A 10,541-nucleotide genomic window follows, 5' to 3' on the forward strand; every position below is an offset into this window, starting at 1 on the left:
CAACAAGGCAAAATGGAAGGGTTTGGAAACATGGGAAGCAAGCAGAGCTGCCCTCCACTCACCAAAGATGGTCACTGTTTTGGAGAGAACTGCATATTCTTTTGGCTTTCAATTAGTGGCAAACCAAGTCAACCTTGGTTCACGTGAGTGAGAAACTATTAGGGACTTTGGTTCTGCAGCCAAGGAAAACAAATCTGTACCAGTCCTTCGCCCCTGGAATAACTTCTGATTATCAAGCACAGTTACCAGGGGAATGAATAGCTTTTCCTGCAAGCTCCTCACTCAATTAAACTAATGCAGACAAAAAGGCCAGGCAGCAGCAGCACAGGATAAGTCAGATGCACACACTTGGTACATGTGGAACAACAGCAGCAGGTTCAGAGTGATGAGGGAGAGGAGCAGGTCATAGCATCATCCAAGAAAATGTCCAAGGCACCATCCTTAAGATGGTGAATGACAAAAACTGGCAGGATCTGTGCTAAGGGAAGACTTCATGAAGATTTACCAGAGAAGCTAGAAGGATACCCTGGTATCCAGAGCTGTCATCCATTTCTGTTGGAGGCTGATAAAGATCCAAGTGAGAAAACACCTAAAGAAAGTCCTTGTCTGTTAGCAATCCAGAACTACCCTCTCACTGCCTCCCTCTCCATGCAGCAGCCTTTTCATTGTAACCCTGCCTTAAAAATCAGGACAGCCATCAAGACAGAACAGTCTGAAGGTGGCTAAGGGAGGTTATTCTTCTCCTGTACTCAGCACTGGTCAGGCTACACCTTGAGTATTGTGTCCAGTTCTGGGCTCCTCAATTCAAGAGAGATGTTGAGGTGCTGTCCACAACTAGCTGAAGGGAGGCTGGAGCCACGTGGGGTTGGGCTCTTCTGCCAGGCAACCAGCAACAGAACAAGGGGACAGAGTCTCAAGTTGTGCCAGGGGAGGTCTAGGCTGGATGTTAGGAGGAAGTTGTTGGCAGAGAGAGTGATTGGCATTGGAACGGGCTGCCCAGGGAGGTGGAGCTGCCATGCCTAGAGGTGTTTAAGAAGCTGTAGATGTGGCACTTCAAGATATAGTTTAGTGGTCATAGGAACTGGGTTAGAACAGGACTCAATGATCTTAAATATCCTTTTTCAGTCTTAATGATTCTGTGGTTCTATGACAGTCATGGATGTGAATGCTGGACCATGACCCAAGCCAACATACTGCATTTCCACATATAGCTGTGCCTGCCTCACCAGATTTTACTGCAACACACTGCAGCATGAGTCCTCTCTTTTCTTAATCACAGAGTACATCACAGTAAGACAATACACTTGGCAGTGCAAAGGTGAGGTGATACCAACTCATTTGCCCTGCATCCTCATTGAGATCTTACCCACCTGTAAAAACAGTGACCACAAAATACGGGCCATAAGTTGTGTGTGCAATGTAGGGTTGGAAGCTACAAAGAGTAACTTAGAAATTAAGCCACCCTACAAGGATCCTTGTGTGTAGTAAGGCAACAAGCTCTGCTCTCATAGCTCCTTCTCCTCCCACTCCACAACACAGCCTCTAAAACCTTCACCCATTTCCCCAGCCTCCACACATCCAGAGTTCACAACTCTCCCACACAGCAGAGCAATGCATGCTGTGCCAAGCCATGGAAGGAGGCATGCAGGCACTCCACAAGCTGCCATCCTTTCACCCAGACACTGTGAGTATCAAGGTGGGTGGAGTGCCTTGGAAAGATATGCTCATTTATATTGTTTTAAGTTCACCTGCTGCTCTGGCCTCTTTCCCAAATCTCATATGCAGAGGGAGACACTCAAAGAGGCAGTACCCACCAAGAATGCCACAATCATTCCTGCAGCAATGTGGAGGTCCAAGGTGTTATTACTAACTTCCAAAATATACTTCTGCCCCATGGCTTGTCACTTAGTGCCACTGTCAGAGGGGTGCAGCCTGCCTGCTTCACTCAGTATGATCTCCTGCACTGAGGAGGCCATGGCAAGTCCACATGCTACAGCACTGTTTCAGAAGAAGAGAAGCCAGACATCCCCCCAGCTAATTTTAATCCTCCTGCCCTATGTGTCTGCCTTGGGAGCAAATTAGGATTCAGGTACAGGACAGTGATTAAACACTTGCTTATCTGTGGGCACACAAGCAGCTGCAGAAAGTTCAGCTGGATTACTCATACACTTGAACTTCAGACTTACTCTGCAGACAGTTCATCAAGTCATCCTTAAATGGCAAAGAAGCAATGCTGTGTTTTCCAAGCTTGGCTCTGCATCCCATGGAAGTCAAGAAAGAAATGGATTCTCTGAAAAAGCAGCAAAGTGGAACTGGCTAGGGAAGGCATAAATCTCATTTTCCCAAGAAACAGCCTGCAGGATCAGGAGTGATGAAGGACCATGGCAGCTTTAAAGGAAGCTTAAATGATCCTAAGAAGATGACAGTCTTACTATACATGGGAAAACAAGCCACTGAGGTGGTGTCTGGGAGATGATGTAAAGTCCCCATTACCCTTATTCTACTCCTCAAAATATGGTTTTGTATATAAATACCATCTGGATCTTAACCACTTTTGTGCCTCATTTCTGGACCTTCCCACCATCACATTTTAGACTCAATGGCACTAAACTGTCCTGGTGTTATAAACGACAGAAGCAAAGACCAGCTTCCATACTAAGCCAGGCAGCTCAATACCCAAGTGAGATAAGTACAGGCCTTCCCCCTAGTCAGGGATAATGATGATTATGTATAAGAGCCATGTGAAAGCAGAAAAGATGAGGGAGATGGACTGTACAGATAGGCATAACTGCAATAAGCAGTTTGAAGTAATCTCCAGAGCTGGGTGGACAGCATGCTAACTTCATTCTGTAATTACCAGCAATTCAATTCATCCTTTTTTTCCCCCTGTTTGATTATCAGTTGTGACTGCAAACTAAAGAGAACACCAACAGCCTAGCTGGCTTTTCCTCTCCCAGATTTCAATGTCAGGGATGAGGTAAGATTCCCAAGCTCACTTCTCTCCAAATGTGTCCCATCAGTAAAAAACATCCAGAATAATTTTCCTTCATCTGAGGAAGGCACTGCAAAAACTGTCCCCCACCACTTGTAAAGCACTCCAGTGAAAGAGCAAAGGATGCCCAAGAAATGCACAAAAGGAAATCAGTAATTCTACACTCAGTCCAGAGTTTGAATATTATTAGTGAACAAGGCCAGGGCCACACACTATACGAAAAGGAAACGTAATAGCTGCTCTTTAAGTGTCACCTTCCACTCCAGGCACAAAGAGTAGGTGCTCTGGCAATTAAGTGGCTGTATCATACTACCTACTTGCAGAGGAGGCCAAATTAAGGTTTCTTCAATGACCTTAATTCTGACATTTTGTGGTGTTGCAGCACTCAGACTTTGCAACTTTAACACCATCCTCTTAACCAAGTTTGCTGCCTGTCATTAACTACAAGGCTGCCACGTGGCTGCCTCAACCACTATCTGCTCTCAGGAAATCCAGATTAAAAGCTTGTCTTTGCCACCATAATAGCTTGAGGTATCTCTCCAGATTGCCCAAACCCATGGACTCTACCTCAAGTGATGAAGTGTGTTAAATTCAAGCCAGCTGACCTCCTTCGAGGCTGAGCTGAAACAGGAACATGGTGGACGCCCAGGCGAGTGAGACAGGGGAGATGCAGCAGCTGGAGTTACAACCACTTATCAGCTGCTAATCCAATCACTCTCAACCCAGTCACTGCATGCTACAGAGTCTGCGAGATTCCTTGCTTTCATCCAAGCTTGCCTCATTAAGTGAAGTAATTCAAGTCTGTTAAGGTGAGGTAATAAACTGCTGAAAGAGAGAGAGCTCCTTAGGGTACACACACAGAGCACACCAAAGATGCATGTGCACATTACCGAGATAGAAACCACCACAACTGGAGTACACAGCAACTGCAGCTGGCAAGCCACCTCTAAATCACCTCAAGTTTCTCTTCCAAAACAGAAAACCTTACCAACCTAAGCTCCACTCAGCCAGCAACGCTGCTGAAAAAGCATTAGAGGATGCTCTGTTATGCTTAACTGAGGTTTGGAGCTGGATCGCTTCTATCTCACCATGTAGGGCATCCCTACCCACCCCACTGGGCTCCACAGCCCCTTCTTCAAGGTCAGCAACTCAATCTACCAGCCTCTTCCATCCACAACAGAGTAGCTGTGTCCTGGATCCTCCTCAGCAGCATTACCACCCCCAGCTGCACAGCCTGGGCAGAGGCTCCCCAGATGGAGGAGACCAGGAGCACAAAACAAGGAAGATGATGAGACTTCAGCTACACACAATGAGATCCACTGGCCCCAAAATAGTGAATGGGAAGGGGAGTTACAAATTGATACATAAAAAAAGACTTGACTGTGTAATTCAGAGCTAACAAGACAGTTTGCTGAATGTTAATTAAATCCTCAGTGTCTGTTACCGACTGCAGAGATCAACTCATTTTTAAATTAAGTAAGCAATAAATGCTTAGATGAACTTCTATTAAATTTCACCCAGTGAATGAAGTATGTGAGGCTTTTAATAGACATTAAACAAGATAGTTATGGCAACTTAGTTGATATTTTATTACCTAAAGATAACGGCCATAGTAAATCTCAACTAACTCTCACACTGGTGGCACAACCATTCAAGACCTGGCAGAAGTCTGCCTGCCTTGAAGCATCACTGGGCAACAGTAGTGGGGGAGAGGAAGGTGGCCAAATGGCGAGTGACATCTGCTTAGAGGATGCTCAAGTGCATAAAACCCACTAAGGCACAAAACAGAACCCCTCCCACCCAGGTCTGGAAACACCAAAGAGGCTCTCACATGGAAAAAAAAAATGCTGGCATAAATCAGAGACCCTCACACACCCAAATAAAATGAAGCAATTTACATGGTTATCAAGGAATTCTGACATTCCCTCATGGCACCAAGGGCTACAGAAAATATCCTGCCTAAGCCTGCAGTGCTCAAAAACTGCTATCTTTTTCTAAGAAAAGGTTATCAGCAGCCCACACCTCCACCAATGTTTGTTTTCCCTTCCTAAGCATATTGCAATAGGAGTGCTTCTGAGTGACTCACACGTGTGTCACTGTCACCCACAGATCCTAACAACAGATACTGGCAGGCTAAAATGACAGAGACTTGCTGACACCAACTTAAAAATGATCGCTTTCATGCCAGCTCTTGTGTGTGCTCAGAGTGTGACTGAAACCAGCTCTTTGAGATGAAAGTAGAATCTCTATCAAGGTGCCTCTACCTTAATCACAACAATTAAGTGTGGGTAGCAGGGGGATTTTTTTCAGGTCTGGACTGGGTATGTTGCAAGTTCTACCTGCCCTGCTGTGCCCAGAAGCAGGAGAACAGAAAGACCAGAGCTTTGCACCCTTCTAAGCTCCCTCTTCTTGGGCAAACACAAACTTTCAGAAAGCTCTTAAGCTTTGTGGGGTTCTTCTGGTGTGTGGTTTTCACTTTGATTTGTTGTTGTCTTTTCTCCATTTGTTTCCGTTTTACAAAACAAAAAGATTCCTAAACAATAAAGATGAAAAGTCAGAGCTCTTCAGACTTTATCAGTGCTCTCCTCCAGCATCTCAATGCAATGTGAATGTCAAATGCAACACCTTCCTGCCAACCCCTCCTCTGGAAGCGTTCCTCACAGGGCTACTTCAAGTCTTCTATTTCCCTACATATAAACCACACTCTTTAAAGCTACTGTCCCTTGCAAGTCTGTTCCTCTGATAACCCACATCCTTAGGCAAGATGCAGTTTCCATCTCCTCCACTCCTACCTGCCTTTGAAGCATGACTGCAGTTCCAGTAAGCTCTCTAGCTTTTAGCAGAAATACCCTGCTCCAAGAGCAAAAGCAAAGGGTGATGACAAAGCTAGCAGGGTAAGCAAGCAGTCTGCAGATAACTGAAAGCAGGCAGGAGCATCACTGCCTTGCTCACACCCATAGCAAACACCTGTGTTGAGTGCCACATGTCAGACAGGTCACACAGGCTTGGTAGTATTCATCTTACTTTCCTGAAAGCTTCTATCAAAAAGTATCACATCTAAAAAGCACAGATACACTTAAAGGAACTGTGCATTTGTCTATCAGCCCAATGCCATTTCTAAAACCTCTCCCTGCATCCACAGGGTCTTCACTCTGCGCGAAGGAATCAGCAAAGCTACCACAGACTGCACATGGATGGAAGAGCATGGATGATTAACCGGAAAGGAAACGCAGCATGGTGTTGGAACAGCTGGAGCAGAGGGTGAGTGCTGCCCAGGGCCACAGCAGAGCCAGAAGATTTTATGAGGAGAAAGGCAAAGCTTTGTGGGTCAGGCTTACAGGGGCCCGATGAGGAACAAAATGCTACTAAGGAGGCATTGTTCACACAATCGTGATGGAGGAATGGAATAAAGAAACCACTGGGGACACCCTGAGGGTATATGTTTCCACAAATGCATGGAAACTGTTTTCTTGTAAACAATTTGTCATCCACCCAAGGTAGTGCTTTTCTCCAGCTACAGTCAGCACTAGAAGTTTCAAAGAAACCTGCACCAGTCTCTTCTTTCCAACTGGATGTCTATAATACAAAAATGGTCATCATTAGCTTGTACACATACCTGACATTCACACAACCATCCCATCTCCTTCCTAGACTTTGCTGAATTCTTGTCCTAAGCAACACTGTGTGACAAAGGTCACCATTTAGTTACAAGAAAAGGCATTTAATTTTGTTCATTTTGAATCAGCCACTTTAACCCTGGCTTGCAGTGGTATTCCTCTTTCACAGCACTCAGTTTCTGTGGCACCTTCCACACACCTTTTGTACTGGAGCAATCTCAAGATATCAGTCAAATTCTCCCAGGTTTTCTAGCTCCCCAGCGTTTTTACTACCTCTCTCCAAAGCTGCATACACTAAGTTTCACTGATCAGAAGAGAGCAACTGAAGTTTTATAGTCAGGCATTATACAGACCAGGCAACAGTCATGCTTCAAAGCTGAGTGGTGTCTCCGCTCTGACCATGGACCTCCAAACTGTGATTCACACTATGAGTTGTAACTAGAAATACATACAGCCAGTACAAGCTAACTCAGGTGGAGGAAAAAAAACAACCAACACAACACAACTGAAAAAAAGGACCAATTAAAGTTGCCAATTAGAGGACAGCAGGGCTGAGGGCCCCGTTAGCAGCAACCAGCATCTCGCTGGAGCTGCAGGCAGGATTAGACACCGAGGGTTAAAGCTTGCTGCCAGGTGGCCCTATGGACACAGCCCTACAAGATCACCTGCTGACAACCCATCCCACAGGAAAAAAGACCTTCCAACAAAAGTTAAACAACTGAAAGAGGGGAATAACAGAGATAATAAACGTAGGAGTGATAAGATGGAAGGTCATGAGGTGGGCTGGGACAGACAGAGCAGACCAACAGGCAGGGTGAAGTGTTCAACAGTAGAGCTTTATCCTCAGATGGAAATACTTTCCGAGGGAAGTCCCGTGTTCTAGAGCATTATTATCTAGCCTTGCTTGGGCAAACCCTGCTGCTACAGGGGTGGCAATAACCAGAAAGTCCCTCACATCCCCAGACTGCTGCTGCACAGCAGGATGGACTATGCACAGGACAGCAATCAACCTTTTCCACCTTGAACACAGTTGCACTGTGAACACAGGGGTGAAATGCTCTGTCCCCTTCCCCTGTTCTCCTAATATCCCATGTATGCAATTACTTGGTGAGCCAGCATGAGTTGCATCATCCAGCTCCCAGACATCCAGGGACTTCCTGTGCTTTCTCAGGTCTTGCCCCAGAGAACTTCCATAGAACGAATCACAGAATCAAGCAGGTTGGAAAAGACCTCCAAGATCATCCAGGCCAACCTAGCACCCAGCCCTAGCCAATCAACTAGACCATGGCACCAAGTGCCCATCCAGGCTTTTCTTGAGCACCTCCAGGGATGGTGACTCCACCACCTCCCTGGGCAGCCCATTCCAGTGCCAATCACTCTCTCTGCCAACAACTTCCTCCTAACATCCAGCCTAGACCTGCCCTGGCACAACCTGAGACTGTGTCCCCTTGTTCTGTTGCTGGTTGTCTGGCAGAAAAGGCCAACCCCACCTGGCTAAAGCACAAAGTCCACAGGTAAATGAACCCAAGGAAGTAAAGGAATTCTCAAATTTAGAGTGTTTCCAAGAACGTAACACTTTTGTGTGAGACCTTGCACCTCACACGGGTCAAAACCACTTCATGCACAGGGACTGAGGTGTCGTGAGTTATGTAGAACGACAATGAATCCTGCAAGCTTTTATCAACCACAGAGCAAGGCTAAAATACACCAAATAGGAACACAATCCAAAGGCCAAACAAAGGGCCCAACTCATACAGGTGCAGGGGAAAAAAAACAACCACAAAAAACCCAAAGAAAGACTAAAAACTCAGAACAAAGCAGGAGGATTCTCAACGCTCTTTTCGCCAGCTGGGCCAATGTGCACCTCGAGGTACAGTCGCCAGGGCAATTACAGCACGAGTTTCTCCATCAACACCTCCTACTCGAGAGCACTGCCTTCTCCTCAGCAGAGCCCCAGGGTGTGGAGAGTGCTCCTGAACAATGGCAGGAGAAAGGTTTGCCTGCTCGCTAGGGGAGGGCAAGACAAGGGGGAGGGGGGAAATGATAGAGACGTTAAAAAAACAAAGGCCCTGGGTGACGTAAGGCTGTGGGAAACTTTGACGTCCTTACCTGCCGGGGAAAGAGGGGGACTCCCCTGGCGTACAAAAACCGGCCAGGGCTTTACTCAACTTGCTCTTAACTCCCGTGTCCCGGCGGCGGGGCGGGCGAGCGGCCGGTGCTGCCGGGAGGCAGCGCTGGAGCCGCCGCGCTGGAGGCGGCCCCCGCCCCGCGCTGCCTCAGCTCAGGTGCACCTGCGGCCGGCAGCCCCGCGCCACGGAGCACCGCGGCTTGGGGGTGAGGGCTAGACCCCGGCCTGCGGGCAGCCCCAAACCGGCGTAGGGTGGGGGCGTGCAATGGAGCCACTTAAGTACCGGGAAAGTTTCTCCCTGCCCAACACCCCTAGGGCTGCCCCGCCCCGCCGCCCGGCTCACACTGCACCGGGCCGGGCCAGGCCGACCCTCCCTCCGGCGGCCGCGGTGCCCCGGGCGGAGGGAGGAGCCAGGCGCGGGCCCCCCCCTCCCCGAGCGGCCGGAGGCGCTCCCCGCCCCGGCCGGGGGCTCCAGCTGTTGCACAGCTGCCTTGGAGCAGCGAGGGGAGAAAGAGGAAGGGGGCAAGTTATTATCTGCAACAATACCTCGGGGGGAGGAGGCAGCGAAGGCGAGAGCGGCGGCAGCGGCCGCGGCGGGAGGAGGCGGCGGGGGGGGTGGGGCCGGGGGCGGGGCCGAGGCCGCAGCGGTGCCCAGGACCGCCCCGCCGCGCCCGCCCCTGCGCCCCGCCGCCGGCCCCTTCCGCCCGCCAGCTCTTTCCGCGCTCCGCGCCGCTGTCCCGCGGAGTCTTTGGGTACCCCCGCCCCGCCGCACCCCAACGGCCAGCTCCGCCCGCATCCCTCCCCTCTGGTCCTTCCAGCCGCTCCTGCGCCCCTCTGCGTCCTGGGGGCCGCGGCGCTCCCGCCTCCTTACCTTCGGGCCTTACCTCCCCTCGGGCGGAGGAATTAGGGGTGGGTGTCAGTCCCGAGCTCAGTGAGCCCCCTCCCCCAGAAACAAAAAGCGGCGGTCGCTGCCTCCTTCCCCGCCAGGCTGCTGCGTTCTGCCCGGGGCTGACGTCAAGGACCCAAATTCCTGCCTTTCCCCGCAGGCAGATTTGTCCATGTAAGGGCCGGGGCTGGGGCCGGGACTGGGGCGGCCGCAAGGCGGGAGGGGGCTGCGGCGGAGTGCGGCAGCAACCGGTACCTCGCGTTGGGGCAGCTGGGCAGCAGCAGGGCTGGAAGCAGCCCCGACCCTGCGAGCAGCCCAGTCCTGCCCTCTAACCAGCGGGATTAGGCCCAGGGATATGCTCTGCGGTTCGCAATATTCAGCTGCTCAGAAGGATTTTGTTCAGCGCTCCCTTAGGATATTCTGGGGGCTTTTCCAAACAAGTTCTTCTCTGTTCTGCTTGTGTTTGGGCGCATAAAAACGTGAGGAAGGCTAAAAGGTGCTCAGAACTTCAAAGGAGGTGCCTGTCCAGAGACTGAAGACAGAATCTATCCAGCATACTAAGGAGACAGGGAAGGGAAACTTTCCTGACTTTGCCGTTTGGTTGTTTTGTGGCTATTTTTACTGCCTGCAATTAAAATAATAGGAATTTCGAGTGTGGTTGTTTTTGTCATGGAATGCTACCCCTGAAGTAGCTGGTTTGGGTACCTGCATTTTCCCTGCAGAGAAGGGGAAGACAAAAGGGTTCCACTGTGTCCAGGCTACGGAAGGGAGAGTTGCCAAGGCTTGCTCGTTTGGAAGGAGCTTTCTGGATGAGTTTTTAAGTACTTGAAATGTATTTCATTTTGACAATAAAGGGCTCTGCTGTGCACTTGCAGAAGATGTTTACAGTCTTACCCCATCACAGCTTTGATGTCCATA

General features: G+C 49.4%; 1 protein-coding gene across 14 annotated transcripts in view; it reads right to left on the reverse strand.

Moving 5' to 3' along the window:
- The window catches only part of LPP (LIM domain containing preferred translocation partner in lipoma), a 371,586-nt gene extending 361,916 nt beyond the window's left edge, over positions 1-9,670 (reverse strand). For 9 of the 14 annotated variants that reach the window (XR_010307209.1, XR_010307210.1, XM_064165594.1 and 6 more), the window contains exon 1: positions 8,719-8,937. The gene's annotated coding sequence lies outside the window, so the exon portion shown is untranslated. Of the gene's footprint in view, positions 1-8,718; positions 8,938-9,283; positions 9,318-9,608 lie in introns of those variants that run through there. The other 5 variants (XR_010307211.1, XM_064165595.1, XR_010307212.1 and 2 more) reach the window with 4 other exon arrangements.
- Between the last annotated feature and the right edge of the window lie 871 nt (positions 9,671-10,541).

Source organism: Pogoniulus pusillus, chromosome 26 (genome assembly GCF_015220805.1).
Source record: "Pogoniulus pusillus isolate bPogPus1 chromosome 26, bPogPus1.pri, whole genome shotgun sequence".
In the NCBI taxonomy this organism is placed as follows: Eukaryota; Metazoa; Chordata; class Aves; order Piciformes; family Lybiidae; genus Pogoniulus; species Pogoniulus pusillus.